General features: G+C 36.8%; 1 pseudogene; it reads left to right on the top strand.

Annotated features, from left to right (window-relative positions):
* LOC129680103 (heterogeneous nuclear ribonucleoprotein A3-like) overlaps nucleotides 1-11,276 on the top strand; it is a 51,523-nt pseudogene extending 40,247 nt beyond the window's left edge.
* The last annotated feature ends 5,947 nt before the right edge of the window (nucleotides 11,277-17,223 follow it).

The following is a 17,223-nucleotide window of genomic DNA, read 5'->3' as shown; positions in this document are numbered from 1 at the left end:
ATATATATATATAGTGAAACATTAGGGCATGTTTTTAAACCATATTTTTGTCTGATGCCTAGAGCCATCTGGTTAAGCTGTAAATCTTTTGTTTCAGTTTTAAGATTTACATTTCTCGTGGAAAAAGATAGGTTGTAACATGCACACACAAAATCATGTATGCAGTCATGCAGAATGTGTTCTAGAAAAATGAACAGCTTAGGTGACCATGAATGGGAGGTTTGTGGCTTTATAATCACATATCCAGGTAGCAAATGTAACATGTGCTCACAGACACCACACGATTTCATAGTCACCAGTAACATTTCCTGAAAAACATACCAAGAAAGTAAACTTTCTAGCTCCCTTTGTTGCTCATGGATGACAAGACCAGAAACTCATAATCTTCTATACCTTGTTGCCTCTACCATTCCTGCAATGAGTTTTGAGGCCAAATAAATACTTAACCCTGGCTGAACTGTGTCTTTAATATGACAGTCATGAGGAAAAGTCAAATTACTTTTCATGACTTTCAAAATGGCTTGAGGAAGACAAGTTGGTTTATGTATTAAATTCACCTGGAATTTACATTTTGATTGGCTAAGACTCTGGGCAAATTCCACAGTAACCTATTGATCTGCCAGATACATTTGACAGCTCCAAACAATTGCTGAAATGGGTTTTAAAACTCAGCTGGTCGGTGAGAGCTGAGAGCTGGGCAAATTTTCTAAGTGGGCCATTTCATCCATCTTACAATACTCCTACCTACCCTATAAGTCTTGGGGTAGCTTTCAATAAAGCCAATGGAGACATATTTCAAGATACTCACTAAAATCCTTGGGGAGTCTTCTTCTATTGCTGCTTCTTCTTACTTTGGTACCTCTTTCATTTCTTTCATCCTTTGTAACACTTGCAAGCTCTTTCCCTGTAAACCCAGTCCATTCAGGATCTGCTTGCCTGAGTCAGATAAATACAATAACTGTGTCTCCAGGTTACCAACCCAACATCTTTCTAAAATCCATCCTCTTCTCTGTGACCCCAGCTACAGTCTCTGAGCCAGGAATCATCTTTATATCTCTTCTCTCTGAACTATAATTCATCATACAAGATATATTTTTATCATCTCAAACCAGCACGACTTCTCTCATCCTGTGTCTGTACATATCATTTCTCACTTATCATGCCTGTCTTGAATTGCTATACTTTAATTCTAAGAAAAATAAGCACTTACTATGTTTGGTTTATTGCTAAAAGGAACACATACAGATGAATTTATGACAAGCCTTCTAGGGTATAAAAGAACCATGACTGTGGAAGCTTGTTACCCAGATCAGAAGCATTAACATTCTCTGGGTCCTTAGTACAAACACAGTTTTTTAGTCTTCAAAATTACTGACTAAGAAATGTGTTCTAACCAAACATCCAACTAAACCTAAAGTTTAAATAGTATAGTTTTAAAGCATCTGAAATATGCACAAAAGTAAATACTGATTCTATTGAGGGAAAGAGCAGAAATGGAGTACAAATGAAGATCTAGAGGATCTACTGAATTGTAGGAGGCAAGGCATGAAACATAAGGCAAGAGGACTTCACTCTGGAGACGTGCCCATTTTGTGCTTTGAGGATTCTCTGGAGAATATGCCTAAACCAGGAGATAGGAGGAGCAGGGGAATTATGCCAGCTGGCCAAATATTTAGCACTCAAGCTATGCTTTTCCTGGAATGTCCTAACCATGGTAGACATTGCCAATAGATCAATCACAACATTTTTTCTTACTGAGAATTATAAAGGTCTCAGGTTCTTTCAGAACATATTTCAGGTAGGCAGTGACAATCAAGTGGAATTGGCTGAAGGAAACTTATTTTTGTTTTCAGAATGGAGTCAGAAAAGCTTAGACAGATCCCAGTGAATAAAGTTCAGTAAGGATTAGGTCTTGTAAAGCCTTGAATGCCAAATAATAGTCTGAATTTGCTCATACAGACAGTGGGGAAGGCAGTAAGGGTATGACCCGATAACATCATCAGGGCTGTTTTATGATTCAATATTTCATCTTTTACTCTTTTTAGACAGTAGTTTTCAAACATGGCTACCCATTAGAATCACCTAGAGAGCTTTAAGACTCATGATGCTCAGACTATACCCCAGACCAATTAAATTAAATTCCCACCAGGTATACTATGAGTCTCAGTATTTTCACAGCTCCTTGAGGATGACGTGGACATTCAAATTTGAGACTCAGTAGTTAAGATCATAAATGTTCTGAAATAAGAATGTGTCTTATCTGTCCATTACTGTGTCCTGTATAAATCCACCATGATGCTTCACATGCTTAAGAAGCTTAGCATAGGCTCATAGTGTATTAAGTTAGTGTCTAGCCAGGATGCTGGGACCCTCAGTTAACTTCTGTGTAAAACTGCTTTCTCACAAGTGGGGAGTTTTCAAAGAAGGCAGAAGTAAAACCTCTTGTCATCATGTTTGCATTGTCACCATCAAGCTGGATGTCCTACTGAGAACCATTCTCAGTGTTTATCTGAACTCCGCAGTTTATGTTTCTTTTTATTTGTATTGCAATGGTTGGGGATTACAGAAGATATTAACAAACTTCAGAGCAAAGAAATGCCCAGAATAACATATGGATATAATTATGTGAGTTGTTAGTTGGAAGGGGGAGGAAAAATTGCTATGCAATGAGAAGCTTATTGCTATTTTCTCTGAGTCTGTTTTTTTAAAAATACTACTCTTAGTATCATTAGCATTCTTATTTAGTCTATGTGTCCGTGTGTGTGTGTGTGTGTGTCTGCTTGTTTATGTTTCCAGGTTCATGGTAAACATGAAAGATGACTTTCAGTTCTCTCGCTGTAAACTTTTATGTCACAAGAGGCATTTTACCCTCTGTGGTTGTTTGAATGACAATGGTTCCCTATGGTTCACATGTTTTAATGCTTGATCTCCAGTTAATGAGACTGTTTAGGAAGGATTAAGTGGTGTGGCCTTATTACAGGAGGTATGCCACTGTGGGTGAACTTGGAGCTTTCAAAAGTACAACCCTAGACCCACCCAGTCTTTCTCTCTGACTGTGTCCTGAAGATCAGTATATAAAGCTATCAGGTTCTTTTCCATGACATTCCCATGCCGGCTTGCATGCTGCCATACTTCTTCCCATGATGGCAATAGACTAGCCCTCTGAATTTTCAGAAAAGTTAAAAGCTTTGTAAAAATGATGTCATGATATCTTTTTACAGCAACAGATATCTCATGAAATAAAAAAATCCTTCACAATTCTTTCTCTAAAAAGTCACCAATGATGTTTCAGCTTTCCAGCAGATTTCTGTGTTAACTTAGTTAAGATGGTAATGTAAATGTATGGTTGTTATTGACTTTCAGAAACATAAAATTGATGGAGATAATGTTAGATTAGCAATCATTAGAGAGTGCCTGTAACATAATTTCGTTTATGTGAAATGTCCATAAAAGGCAGTTTCATACAGAAAAGAAACAGAGTAGTGGGCCACTAAAGTTCAGAGAAAAACAAGAATTAACTGCAAGATGTAACAAGAAAATATTCATAAAATAATATGAAAACATAATAAAATTAGATTGTGTTGGTGATTTCATAACTTCATTGAGTTAGCCAAACTCACTAAAATGTATGATACAATATGTGGTTTTCATATTCTAAAAATTGCCTCTCAGTAAAGATTCAACTATAATAGTGGCATCTGTTTCCATCCTATTCATATATAGTAATATGAATAACTGTTAAAAACAATTTCTTTTATTTTAATTTGTGTGTATGTATCTATGTACAGACAAGTTGAGTCCTGTACACAGCATCCAGTGTTTTAACTGCTGATCCCTGTCTCTGGGCTACAAATGTTTTCATTTTTCATAATTTGGTTTCTAAATGTTCTATTAGGGGCTTGGAGACATGGCCAAAGCACTTAAGGGTGCATTCTGTTGTTCCAGAGGACTTGATTTCAGATTTCAGCACACATGGTTTAATCACAACTTCCTGTTACTCCACCTCTAGGGTGACTGGACACTTCTGTCATCTGTGGGCACCAGCACTCACACATGCATGCCTGCATACAGATGTACACACATACACATAATTGAAATAAAAAATAAATATACAGTTAACAAAACATGTACTTAAAAGCACAAATTTCTGCAATGTGTGCCTTTGTGCATTTTAATCTGTATCACAAATTTGTCTTCTTCACATCTTATAAATATGAATACTACTTTTGTCTCCAGATAGAATTGTTAAGCTCCCTTTTCAAAAGACTGGAAATTTATACCCCAGTAGCAGAGGAGAATGCTGATCTCACAAATCTCTATTTAGAGTAGAATTTCATCCCTCCCGTTTTGCTAATTTGAGAGGTGAGGATAATAGCTCTTTGCTTTAATTTGCATTTGTTTAATTGCTAGTGAGGTTGCTACTCTAAAACATATGTTTATTTAGCATTTATATTTTCTCTTCTCTGAATTGCTTCCTCATGACATTTTACAGCTAGCTATAAATTAGAATCTGAATATTTCACACAGATTTCCTTTATGTTTCAAGCATCACTGTTAAACTGTTATATGCATTTATATGAAAAGTTTGTAGTCGTAGTGATTCAATGTTTTCTTTGATGTTTAAGTAAGTGTATTTTTAGTTACATATAATAATATCTATATTTTCTTTGTGTGTGGTTTCATTTTCTAAAATCAAAAGCAACCTCTTTTCTTTACACCTTGACTTCTTCAGTTGTCACTATTACTTACCTTTCCCTTTTGAAATTTACATTTAATTCTTCAGTAAGACTGAAGTTCTCATCCACCAAACCTTTTAAATATTTGAAAAAGTACCCCCATATTATGTGTCAAAAATAACATTTTATCCTCATATTTAAAATTTGACTGAAGTGGTTATTGAATTGCCACATGGGAATAAACTGAACTTTTTAAATGTATATTTGACCATTAACATGTCTTACACAAAAAACAGACATTCACTGATTTTACTGTAAAATATGCGAGCAACACTTTTGAACATTTTTTTTTTTAAAGAATGACAGTGATTTTATTATCACTATTTTGGATAAATTTTATAGTTATCTTATTCCAATTCTAACAATTCTGTCTTGTTGTGATTATAAAATATGATAAGCCTGTTACATAATTTAAGGAAGGTTGATCTCTGTATGTTATTGCACCTTCTGAATGGTAAGTCTTTTGGTCTTCCTGTTTAGTCAAGCGTTCTTTATACTTTACTATAAATTTTGCCACTTTCTTCAGCAGCAGCTTTCATATATTTTTTAAAGCTATTTAAAACTGTGCTTTATTTTTTCTATTGCTGTTTTGAATAAGATATTTTACAATGTCATTTCACAACTAAGTACTGTAGGTATTTATCCCATAACTGATCTCTTTGTGCAGTTTTGTTATTCCTTTAATAGTTGTCCAGGTGATTCTTCTGCAGGTTCTGGACATCAAAATATATCTTTTGCAAATAACTATCATTTTGTGTCCTTATCTTGGACTATTGTTCTTTGAGCATAGCTTCCTTCACCTTAAATAACAGAACCGTATGAATGCAGCAAGGAAAGAATGAGTATGTCTTCCTGAAGTGGTGGAAGGTCTGTCAGGTGAAATCGTGCAGCTGAGCAATGCAATGGAAACAGAACCTCTGCAGAGCCTTTTCTCATAAGAACTAAAGCAAGTCTCTATCTTCATATAATTTAGAAAACCTCCTCTGCTGGTGAACAGCTGGGTGATGTACATCTGTCCTCTTAGACACACTGCCTTATCTCTTACTTTATAGCCAGCTTTTCAGGAGCATCTTTATAGTTGCTGGTCAATCAAATGCCTGACTGACCCTGACCAAGAGGTCTGTATCCGGTATACACAAAAATGCATAGATTGATGTTAAACCATGCTAGAAATGTCTTTTGATACCAATATCTCTGCAGACCTGTAGATCCTCCTTTTTAAAAGTTATTCTTGCTTTGAACCATGAAGCTATTAGTTGTCAGTTGTCTAATTTACTCCCAGAGAAGTTTATGAAGAACAAGAGTGATTTGTCCTTTAAAAGTTGCAAAGAAATTTTGTGGAAAACAGTAACTTTTGGGGCATAAAGGTTGCAAAGAAGTAACTCTTTGATGACTCTTTCAAACTTTCTACCGCAGTCATTTCTACCGCAGGAGCCTGGGTCCTGGCTCTGGCTCCGGGCTGGCTCTTGGGGCACCCGCGGACCCCGAGTCTTTTCCAGGGGATGTCTGGGTAACCTGAGGTCGGTCCCAATTGTTTCCTGCTCCGTGGGGTTATCTCTCGACTGGGAAATCCAGTCTATGGTGTTGTGGGCCCACAGTTCAGTCTGGGACCGTGACCAGATCACGCTGGCGTGTAGCTATGGGCTGGCGACCAAGCACCTGGCGGAACGGGGATCTCTTCCGCGGTTTAGCCGGGTGAGTTAAAGCTGATCGAATCCCCCACCGTGGGGTATCCTCTCACCTGTGAAACACAATCACTTGTGTTTTTTGGCCGCGAGTTCTGATTGCTGGTCACTGTGCCAATCCTGCTGTGCTGCTCCTCAGAATGAGAGTCCTCCCGGCGCCGCCATCTTGCCCCACCTCCATTTTCTCCTTCTTAGTGATAGAGTGTGCAACACACATATTTTCTTTCTCCTAAGATTTAGAGAACTTAAAAAAAAAAGATTTAGAGAACTTAAAATGTGATGTAGACCTAAAGCAATAGAAATACACTATGATTGTAGTCGTGAGAATAGAAGGCACGAAGTAGCTTAACAGCTGACTCTTTATAGTTGCTGGTCAATCAAATGCCTGACTGACCCTGACCATTAAGAATTTCAAATTATAGGGTAAAGTAGTGTGATCTCTTTGTGTCCACATTTAAGCTTGGGACTGGCCCTGAGCAGGTCACACTGGTTTGTACATGGATAGAGAGTGTTTCAAATTAGAGATGATATACAAACTAGAATGATTAAATATGGGACCAGATGAGAATATTTACGTATCATCTTTTTGTTTGGTTTGGCTTTTTAGTTAGTAATTCAGATAAGCTTTTCCACTATGTGTCTACATCTCAAATATATTCATTGGTTAAGACAGAGATATGTATGTAGTGGAGAAAATTCTCCAATGTTTGGTCTTATTTTATCATTTTGTCTTACTCTTATATATAAGATATAAATTTCTGCTGGAAAAAATAAACAACAAACAGTATTTTTTATAATCTTGTGTTAATCTTTATAGAACCTCAGAAGTATTGATAAATAGGTAAATGAAGTAAATAAAAGAATTAGGCTTTATTTATCTATTTACAGTTGAACATAATCATTGTCAGTTCAAACACACAAGGCATTACATCTTGAGAGCTTATGAGGTGCATGCATACAATTCCAACATTTAAGTGAAAAATCTTTTCATAATTTTACTATATATGCTTAGAATTTCAGTACGAGCTTGTGTTCTTCTTCTAATCATTCTTGTATTTCAGAGTACATTCTGAACTCCTCATAAGGTTGTGTTAGTGTGTATATTTCTTAGTGTCCTTGGTCAATATTATTAGGAGTACTTATTGCTATATTGACTTATACTGTCCTGTGATTTGAATTGTTTGACAAGAAGGCGTTACACACTTAAGCATTTTCTATGTGCTTTGTGTTTTAGCACTTGCGCGATGTGTGTTGATTGATTTCATTCATTCAGTAGTAAAGAAAAAGTAGTAACTTAAGCTTCACACCTAGTGTAGCTGGACTCCTTGTCTGGTTCCTAACAAAGATGAAGGGTAATACCAGCTAGAAGCACCTAAGTTCAACAAAGGCAGAAATATACTAACTGGAGTCACAAGATCAGGTCACTCTAAGCTCCAGCATTTAACATGTATTTCAAATATGAAACACAAGCACTGATTGCAAATGTTAAGGTATTTTCAGTTTGCCCCAGGCTAAGATTTTTAATTTAATAATAATAAAAAAAAAACTGTCAAGGTCTGCAGGAAGAGCTCTTAGGTATTCTGGCCAATGGTTTATTTAAAAATCCAGTAATGCAATTTCCTCAGCAGCAGGAGGCAAGGGACTTTCTCTCGGCTGAATGGTTCATAAATGGGAGACAGCTAGATTCTAAGCACATGAACTAGTTCATAAAAGGACTTTGACTTCTGGGTCTAGGATAGGATGTAGACCCTGATTTCTTTCCTATATAGTGCCAAGAGGAATCTCTTTTACTCTCTTAGTACCTATAAGAACTTGTCTAGTCACGTAATTTAAACACAAAGCATAAATTTTAGACATGAATTTGAAATATGTAATGGACCTGTCATTTCAAACCCAGCAAGTTATAGCTAAGGGTAGGAAAATACTTTATGTAATATATGACCCAACTTTGTTAGTTATGCCAGGTCCAGAGATGTGCACCTGAAACCCTGGTCAATCACACTACTTTTCCCTATAATTTGAAATTCTTAATGTTAAAGGAGACTGGGTTAGCTGTTGCCACTGGATATGTAAAATCCAATTTTATCAGGACCCAAAACAAGCATTTTTGAGTAGCTATACCAGACTATGATTAACAAGAACCAAATGAATCTTAGGCAGGGAGTGGAATGAGTAGACAAAATTGAGATAGGAGGCTATGTAATCCAGAAAGGAGGGAGAGGGGAGAGAAAATAGAAAAGGTAATAGTGGGAAGACTGATTAATGAAACTCAAATATTACATTTCATGGGAGTATCTCCCTCTGTTAACCTGTATTTCTTGTAGAGATTTATATTCTTGGACATTAAATATAATGAATTCCACAATTTTTTTGCCTGAGGATGCATTAGTTATCTCTCATCTTACCACATACTTTAATTAATGGTTAATGAACATGTTTTATAAACCCAGCTCACAATTCAAGAAAATGCAATGAATAAAACACCCTTATCTTCTGTTTTGTTGGCATTCAATTTCTTGAGTTCCTTATATACTTTGGATATTAGCCCTTTGTCAGATGTCAAGTTAGTGAAGATGTTTTCCCAGTTTGTGGGCTGCCATTTTGTTCTGTTAACAGAGTCTTTTGCCTTACAGAAGGTTTTTAGTTTCATGTGGTCACATTTATTAATTTTTAATCTTAGAGCTTGAGCTGTTGGTGTTCTGTTCTGGAAGTCATCTGTGCCTATGAGGTCAAGGCTCTTCCCCACTTTTTCTTCTAGTATATTTAGTGTTTATGGTATTATGTTGACGTCTTTGATCCACTTGAACTTGAATTTTGTGCAGGGTGACAAATATGGATTTATTTGCATTTTCTACATGTGGACATATAGTTAGACCAGCATCATTTATTGAAGATGCTTTCATTTCTCCATTGTATGGTTTTGGATCCTTTTTAAAAAATCAAGTGTCCTTAGGTGTATGGGTTCATTTCTGGGTGTTCAATTTCATTCCATTGATCTACATGTTTATTTCTATGCCAGTACCATGTCATTTTTATTACTATCATTCTGTAGTATAGCTCGAAGTCAAGGATGGAGATACCTCCAGAGATTCTATTGTTATATAGGATTTTTCTAGCTAATCTGTTTGTTTGTTTGTTTGTTTCCTATATAGTACAGGATAAACATACTACAATTCTCAGGCCCAAAGAAGCCAAGAAACAAGAAGGACACAAGGCAGGAAAGAGAATGGTCAGCAGAAGTGGTTAAAGAGAGGGAACAGGATAGGCGAGGGTTTACTGAAGAAAATGAGGGCGGGGATCAGGTATAGAATGAATGGAGATAAGAAGACAGAGGGCTTGCACAGAGAAGAACAACCATGTGCAGGGCCACCTCTTAGGCAGACAGAAAACCTGCCTAAGGTTTTGGCAGTTGGCTCCCTGGAGGATATGGGGGTGATTTTAGCTGAACACCCTAGTGGAAGGTGCCATGGAGACTAGAGAGGCCACCCTCTAACCAAAGAGAACTTCTGGTGGAGAGAGGGAAACATCAACCCACCTACCAAAACTTCCATTCAGAGCTTACCCAGTCTTCAGGATACATAGCGATTAAGATAGAGCAGAGATCAAGGGAATGTACCTTGAATGCCTGGTCCAACCCAGGATTCAATCCACGGGAGAAAGCCAACACCTGACACTAATGTTGACTGACCACTGTGCTTGCAGACAGGAACCTTGCATGGCTGTCCTCTGAGAGGCTTTGCCCAGCAATGGACTGAAACAGAAACCAAGATTCACAACAAAACATTGGGCTCAGCTTTGGAAGTCTTGTACAAGAGGAAGGGGGGAGGATAGAATAACCTGGAGGGAACAGGAGTTCCACAAAAGTCCAAACTAACCTGGGCCTAGAGGAGCTTGAGGAGACTGAAACAACAGACAAGGGCCAGGCACGGACTAGACCTAAACCCTCTACACACATATACCTAATAGGCATCTCAGCTTCCATGTGGGCTCCAGAAAGTGGGTGAGAGCAGTCTCTGACACTGTCTCTGTGGCATGCCTTTTGATCACTTCACCCTGAAATAGCTGCCTTGCTAGGACACTGTGAAAGAGGAAGTACACAGTCCTGATGAGACTGGGTGTGCTGAGATGGCTTTGTAGCATGGGTTGTCTCCCCTTTTCTGAGGGGCAGGAGAGGGAGGAGGAAAGTTGAAGGAGGGACGTAGGGGAGGAACCAGGTGGAGAGGAAGGAGGGGACTACAGTGGAAATGCACAGTGAATAAATTAAAAAAAAAAAAGAAAGTTATGGAAGATAAGCAGAGTGGAAAAAAGGGAAGATTTGCATTTGTAACTTTTGATGATCATGACTCTTTTGGAAATACCACACTATTGGTGGGCATAAATGTGAAGTGAAATGGACCCTTTCTAAACAAGAGATGCAGTCTGCTGGATCACAGAGAGGTTGTGGAAGTGCATCTGGCAACTTTACAGTGTGTGGTGAAAGCTTTGGAGGGAGTGGAATTAACTTTGGCTGTCGTGAGAACTTTGGTAGAAGAGGAGGCTGTGGCAGTGCAGTTGGTGTCAGCAGAGGTAGTTACAGAGGTGGTGATGGTGGATATAATGGATTTGGAGGTGATGGTGACAACTATGGTCGTGGTCCTGGTTACAGTAGCAGAAGAGGCTATGGTGGTGGTGGACCAGGATAGGTGGTGGATATGGTGGAGAAGGTGGAGGATATGATGGTTACAATGAAGGAGGAAATTTCTGTGGAGGTAAGTATGGTGGTGGTGGGAACTACAATGACTTTGGAAATCATAGTGGACAACAGCAATCAAATTATGAACCTATGAAGCAGGGCAGTTTTGGTGGAAGAATCTGAGGTTAATATGGTGGTCCATAGGTTGGTGGTTATGTATCTGGTGTTAGAAGTGGTGGATATAGGAGCAGAAGGATTAAAAAAATAAAAGTTCTTAGCAGGATTATGAGCAAGGAGTTGTCAGGAAAGCTGCTGGTTACCTTGAGAGAGCTGTCCCAAATATGACAAAGGAACTGTGAAAATCTGCATTGGGAGGATGACGATCCATAGTCAGAAAAGTTACTGCAGGTTAAACAGGAAACCCTTCTTATTCGGGACTCTCACAGCCACACGTAGTGTCAATTAGACGTATGTTCCTGAGGTCTTTCATCTGTTGTAGGTTTTATTGTCCTTTTCTGTTCATTACATCAGGTATGTTGCCCTGTAAATTTTGGTAGTGCTACCAGGAATAAAAAGGTTAAAGAATTTTTTAAATTTAAAAAAATAAATAAATAAATGTATAGAATCCACATCTTATGATTTCAGAACTTCACACACAAATACAGCAAACAGGAAAGTGGGATGATGAAAAAAAAGATAAAAAAGAGAAAGGAAGAAAGGAAAAAAGGAAGAGAAAAAAGAAGAGTTAAATAAATAAGTAAAAATGAGGATAGGAAGAAACACTTTTTGAGAGAAGTAACAAAATAGCAAAGTAGGAGCAAAAATGTTTTATTGAACACATGATACTGAAACAAAACTAAAGCTGACCATAATGGCCATGTAAGACCCAAAATAATCATAAACCATGTTGAAATTCTATTGTTAGGAGACATTGGGTTAGGCAATATTTCTTAGACTAAAACAAGTGAAAAATGAACTAATAGATAAATTACACTTCAACACACTAAATATTTTATCCTTCAAAGGACAGTCTGATATATGTGAAAAGATATCTCATAGAATGAGAAAGTGTTCGAAAGCCAAGTATTTGTTAAAGACTTTGTTTTTAAAATAAATAAAGAAGTCTTACGACTCAACAATAAGTATATCAACTAATAAAAAATGGGTAGAGAGTTTCAATTGATACTTCTCCAAAGAAGATAAGCTGATGTTTAAAAAGCTTAAGAAAAGTACATCAACTTCTTTAGTTGCTGAACATACACAAGTGAAAACTAAAATGAGATCTGATTCTGCAGTTCTGAACGGTGGCTATCACACAAATAACAGATAATAAATTGGTAGAAGATATGAGGAGAAACTGAAATTTTCACATGCTGCTATTCCAACATAAAATGCTGTAATCACTCTTGAAAAGTCTGATAATTGCTCAGAAAGTCAGAGGTAAATGAGGAGTGACCGCTAAGAGCCCTGGGGCCTCTAGGAAGTGATGAATATCTTTTAAAATTTACTATGGTCATGTTTATACAACTTTGTGTTATTCATTAACCAGATGAGTAGAGGAATATGTAATAACCTCTCAGTAATGCTACTAAAACTAAAATATGGAGGTAACTATTTCTCCCATCACTCCCCCAAGAAAATGTATGTAACCAGTTATTTGCTTCAATTTGAAATTTTGCTGTAAATTTTTCAACAGTTCTCATTTAGAAGAAGAGATGTATTTCTGTGGAAATGAGCAACAATGCAGATAATACCCAAAAGATGTAAGCCTTCAGATCATAAACCTTGAGGGTGTGGCATCAGACAGTGAAGACTACAAGGTAGAATTGTTGTGGTTTGCCACATTTACACATATTTTATCAAAACTGGATGAAACATTTGATGCAATAAGAATGGTGATGGAGATGATGAGGATGGTGAGTATTTTATAAGTACTTACTAAATAACAATTCTATGCAAGGACAGAACAGCAATTCAAGTTTTAGAGCTTCCTTAGTTCTGCCAATTATCTTTGGTTATGTCTTTTTTTCTCACTATTTTTAATGCAGGAGTAGAAACCCAAATAAGTAACCAACCCAAAAAATCACACTGTCCACTGGGCAGGTTTGGCATTTCAAAATCAGGTATATTCAGGTCCGAGATTCATACTGTGAACTTCTAATTACATTGATTTTCTTTTGGTTAGGCAATATTTTTTTGTATATCTGATTTATTGTTTTTGCCTAGTTCAGTACTTAACATATTTTCATCATAAAAAACATAAAAATTTTTAATTTGGGAAAAACTAGACATTTCTAAGGGAGAGATATTGTTGTTAATAAAATTATAATATATTTATTATAACAAGAGACACCGGAGATAGCAAACCAAGTGCAGGTGGTAAAGCAACTGAATTATATTGTGTTTACATAAATGCTATGTGTGTGCTGTAAGCATTCATGTCACTTGTTGAAAACATACTCGCATGCACCTCAAAGTACATTTACCTCTACAATATATGTAAATTATACAAGTGAAAACATTTTCAGAGAGAGCGGTCTGGTCTACTTATATTCATAGCGACACGCTAATTGCCTCTGTATAGATTTAGAAAAGTATTTTACTTTCAGAATTGTCTTTTTAATTGTTTTAATATGATTGTCTCTGACCTTTGAACTAATCAATGTCTGGATATTTTCCATTTTCATTGGGAATATGACTAGTGCCCACTATGAGAACCTCCTAGCTAGGAGTCTTCTCTTCAGTGTTTTAACCTACTTCTGCCCTAACTGACTTTCCATTAACCCACAATTACAGAGCCTGATCTCATCAGATAAGAGAGATTTTATTGTAATGGGGGCAGGGAGAGCACTCAATGTCAAACAATTAATAAACACATCATGGTTCCACAGCTGAACTGCTCTTCACCCACAGGGCTATAGAAAGAACCTTCACCACATTCACAGTCTGCTCCCTCCTGCATGTCCTCCCTTGTTCTCTTAGTCTGTTTGAGTCCTTTCTCTCCATGTCAGTTTTCTCAAGCTTATAATTCTCAGTCTCAGCCATAGAGAAAAAAAAAACAAACCAAAACAAAAATTTAACTGTTCAGGTTAGTTAAGTCTATTAACAAAAATGGAGCTTTCAAGTATGTTGCATCAAAACCCAGAAAGCATCATCTAAACAGAGAATACATTGACAATATATGGATATATTTATAGAATTGTTTAGGATGACTTAGAAAACAAGGATACGTCAGGAGTCTGATAACTGATCCATCAATTGTTATTAATGATGACAAATTACATTCCTTAGACCTGGCCACACAAGACTCTGCCCTTCTCCAGAGAGCTCAGTCTGCATTTTCAAAGGCTTTAGACAGGGATTTGCTGCTTCCTGAATGCTCATGGTTGCTAGAGAACAAATGCACATTAGATGCCGAGTTCAATCCTCTTTTTTGTTGTTGTTGTTGTTTTTATTTTTTTATGATTATCATTTATTGCAATTTACTCAGTTTGTGGCCCCTTCTTCATTTCCTCCCAATCCCATCCTTCTCTCCCTATGCCCCTCCCCTAGTCCATTGATAGAGTAGGTCCTCCTCCCCTTATGTTTGACCCTAGCATATCAGTTCTCATCAGGACTTGTTGCGTTGTCTTCCTTTGTGGCCTGGCATGGCTGCCCCCCCTCACGAAAACAGCAATGTAGGGAAAACTTCTTAATGCAAAGGGATGAAGTAAGTTAATAGTGGAATCAGAATGCAACCCTGATCTTTTGATAATGGGTTTTGGTTTACACATAGTGTCAGTGAGTTGAAATAACTATACATCATTCAAAAGATTAAGAGGAGGGATGGCATATTGGGATGAACTTAAAAGAATAAGCCTTGCTACTGTTCTGAAAACTCACACACATTTTTAGGCTGGATTTGACCTGTAGACTTCAGCATGCCTACCCCATTACATGTCAAATACTAATATATAAAACTCCATACACTTAGGAGTGTTTTTTTTTTATTTCATTCATATTAAGTTCATAGTATCATTGTTTTAATGTCAACCATTTAGTATCATCTCCATATAAAATATTTTGCATCAGTCAGGGCCAGTTTGAATCAGTCTTTCTAATGCTTTGAACTTGCTACACTAAAAATTAAAATATGATTTTCATCCCAAATCACTAGCATTTTGATTTGTTTTAATGAAAAGAATTCCCTGTTACTTGCACTTATTATTCAAACTTTTGCCTTTAGAGTTAAGTAAGAAACTCATTCCTCCTCTAACTGACAACTTTTAAAATACATGAAGATGGTTTGTACTCTCTCACATTCTCTAATCTCCCTGAACAATTTTTTCATATGATATATGATATTTAAATGGGTAGTGTGTTCAGCAAAGTTAAGAGAAAGTCCCTTCAAACCAGTAACTTTTCTGATAGTCCATCATCATGTCACAAATTAATCCAGGGTACTAAAGTATTCAAAGAAATGTCAAAGGAAGTGAAAGAGAGGTTCTGAAAGGAAACATGAGGAGGGTATTTGAAGTTAGTAATAATGGCACTTAACATATATCAAAATCTTATAGCATGTCAAGGACTCTGTTAAAATCCTTACATGTATTATTAAATTCAACTCACAGTTACTCTAATAGAGAGGAATTTTGTTCCCACTTTATGGATAAATAAATTGAACCCCAGCACTATTTGTTGAAATTGCTTTCTTTTTTCTATTGTATGGTTTCCATTTTATATTTTTGACAAAATCCATACTTTTTGTCAAAATCAAATAATCATAGGTGTGTGGGTTCATTTCTGTGTCTTCAATTTGATTTTATTGATCAAACTGTCTGTTTTTTTATGCCAATACTGTGTGTTTCTCTTTTTGACTATTGTTTTGTAGTACAACTTGGAATCAGGGGTTGTGATAACTCCAAAAGTTATCTTGTTGTACAAGATTGTTTTGGCTATCTTAGGTTCTTTATTTTATTAATTTTTTATTAATTGCAGTTTATTTACTTTGTATCACAGCTATAGCCCCCCCCCCCATTTTTTCTATGATGTTAAGAATTGCTCTTTTAAGGACTGTAAAGAATTGTGTTGGAATTTTAGTGGGAATTGGATTGTACCTGTAAGTTGCAAAATGGCCATTTTTACTTTGTTAATCCTACTGATCCATAAACATGGGAGGTTTTTCCATCCTCTGACATCTACTTCTGTTTTTGTTTTTGTTTTTTCTGATACTTGAAGTTTTTTCGTACATCTCTTTTGCTTGCTTGGTTAGAGTTACACCAAGATACTTCATATTATTTGTGGCTATTGTGAAGGGTACTGTTTCCTTAATCTCTTTCTCAGCCAGATTATCATTTATGTAAAGGAGGGCTACTGATTATTTTGAGTTAATACTGTATTCAACCACTTTGCTGAAGGTGTTTATCATCTATAAGAATCATCTGGTTAAAAAAAAAAAAGAATCATCTGGTGGTGTAGCCCATGGCAGTTCAGTGTCCAAGTGGGTTCCATAGTAATGGGACAGGGACTGACTCTGACATAACTGATTGGCCTCTCTTTGATCACCTCCCCCTGAGGGGAAAGCAGCATTACCAGGCCACAGAAGAAGACAAGGCAGCCACTCCTGATGAGACCTAATTTACTAGGATGAGAAGGAAGGAAAAGAAGACCTCCCCTATCAGTAGACTTGGGGAGGGGCATGCATGCAGAAGGTGGAGGAAGGGAGGGATTGGGATGGGAGGAGAGAGGGAACCACAGGGGGGATACAAAGTGAAAAAAGTGTAATTAATAAATAATTTTAAAAAAAGAATTATCTGGTGGAATTTTAGAGGACACTTATATATACTATCTTATCTTCTTCGAATAGCAATGCTTTGACTTCTTTCTTTCCAATTTGTAGCCCCTTGATCTCCTTTAGTTATCTCAATGCTTTTGCTAGGACTTAGATACTATATTGAATAGATATGGAGAGAATGCACAGCCTTGTCTTCTCCATAATTTTAGTGGAATTGCTCTAAGTTTCTCTGCATTTAATTTGATGTTGGCTATGGGCTAATTACCTTTATTATGTTTAGATATACTCTTTGTATCTCTGATCTCTCCAAGACTTTTATCATGAAGGGGTGTTTAGTGTTGTCAAAGGCTTTTTCAG

Source organism: Psammomys obesus, unplaced genomic scaffold (genome assembly GCF_907164565.1).
Source record: "Psammomys obesus unplaced genomic scaffold, mPsaObe1.curated_primary_1811, whole genome shotgun sequence".
Taxonomy (NCBI): Eukaryota; Metazoa; Chordata; class Mammalia; order Rodentia; family Muridae; genus Psammomys; species Psammomys obesus.
This window is presented reverse-complemented; position numbering and strand designations above follow the sequence as displayed.